This window comes from Aulonocara stuartgranti, assembly GCF_965226115.1.
Source record: "Aulonocara stuartgranti genome assembly, chromosome: 8".
NCBI classification, from domain to species: Eukaryota; Metazoa; Chordata; class Actinopteri; order Cichliformes; family Cichlidae; genus Aulonocara; species Aulonocara stuartgranti.
In genome coordinates, this window is record NC_138959.1 from 14098767 (window position 1) to 14100809 (window position 2043).

Sequence of the window (2043 nt, forward strand, 5' to 3'; positions counted from 1 at the left end):
CTATCTTCCAGTCCTTGGAGCTTTACAGCAGGAGAACAGTAAACCTGGGAGCAATAGCATTAATCACAGGTTTAAATGATAGCTATGAGTTAAGGCTTCAGTCAACTTCTTTCTTAAAAGTTGAACTTTTAAACTGCACTGTCATTCATTGCTCTAAATGGTATCTTTAAATGTAATGTTGTATGTTAATGTGTATATAGTGCTGTGGTAGTTCAGGAGAGTTTCCTTCTTTTTAAAAAACAAAAACAAAACAAAACATTTTTTTTTCCATAAAGAAACATAAAATACTTTGCCAATGCCTGCTCAAAATCAGTTAATTTTAAATTTCATGACCATAGTATATTTGTTATTTTAAGCATTGGGGCAGGGATTGCTCAGGTAGAGTGGTGGCCCATGATCAGAAGGTCGGGGGTTCAAATCCACTGAATGGCTACCCTGAGGTACCGTACACACTGCTCCTTGGGCACTCACTGAGTGAATGGGTTAAATGTGTCTGAAATTACACTGCCACACAAATTAATAGAACACTTGATAATCACACTATAACACAAAGCCAGCTAAACTTCAGGGATATCAATCTGTCCAGTTAGGAAGATTGTACATCCTTATATGCTGTTGCAAGAAAGTTTGCTGTTCCAGTTTCAGAAGAGTGAAGAGGATACCAGGAGCTGTGCTGTTACATGAGGAGAGCTGGACAGGGCCAAAGGAAGGCATCAACCGAGGAGCAGGACTGTGCTGTGTGTGAGGAGCACAGCACAGCAGGGAGGAAGATTGTCACAGCTCTACAATACACTTCAGTGCGCTGCAGTCATGCATGAATCCGACGCCGACCTGAATCAAAAACAACATCTAATGCATAATGTTGCAGGCAGTATAACATTTGCCAAGATGTCTCCAGACTCGCGTCTCTCACATGTGCTCATTGTGAACCTGCTCTCGTCCGAAGAGAGAGCAGGACCCCAGCGGCAGACCTGCCGGTTCTGGTGTTCTTTGGCAAATGCCAGTTGAGTTACACAGTACTGGTCTGTGTGCACAGTTCCAGACTAAAGGACACTGAGACCTCATGCTGTCATGATGAAGTCGATTTCAGACAGTTTGCTTAGAAACATGCATGTGAATAATTTTGTAGTGGCCTTCTTGTTCCTCCTCTGAACACAGAGGAGAAAATATCGGTCCTTCTGCTGGATTTGAAGCTCTTCTGTGGCCCAGGCCAGGCAATCACATGACTAGTTGGGTTAAGATGAAGCTGTGATAAGATACTGCAGATGTTTGTGGAGCAGTTTTGGTTTTCAGTGGTTATATGAAGGTTAATTTTACATTTTGTAAAGTGTAATTTTTAGTTGTTTTTTTTAAAGACTTAAAAAAAAACCCATTGATACCCACCTCAAAATAAGAAATCAGAAACCATCTAGACACAGAATAAAGAAAATATATATACAAGTACCTAAAACTCACCAGTGGGCACCAGTAAGAGATCTTCACTATAGAAAAGAAATAATCCAGGTCTATAACCTTCCTTAAAATGTCACATTTACACTTTTTTTTTACATCAACAAACATTATATGTTAATTAGTGAGGTTTGGATGTGTTGATTGGCTGAGTTTCTGCCACTGCTGCACAAAGCCAGAGTTGCTAGTTAATTCTGTTAAAATCCCACACTTTCCTTCTGCATTGTCATGCACAGCTGTCATTTCCATCTCATACATAACATGAAGAGGATGTTTTGGCCCTTTTTGTTTTCTGGTGACATGTCTAATAAATCTTTAGCTCTCTGTCTAGGTCAAGCACTCCATCACTGTGCCAAAGCAGGTGGGCCATATTCTTGGCAATGCATGCCCCTCTTCAGTCCACTGAGAAATCTGTCCTCTGTTGCCTGCGTCCTTGTCCACTTGTGTCACTTTGTGCCGGCGCTGATGCAATCTGACTGACAACAGCAGCCTGTCTGCCAGGTGCTATCTTATAATCCTGCTTTACAGGTGTCCCTTATATATAGAAAAAGACAAGCATTAGGGAAAAGAAATGACACGATCCATGATCCGCTA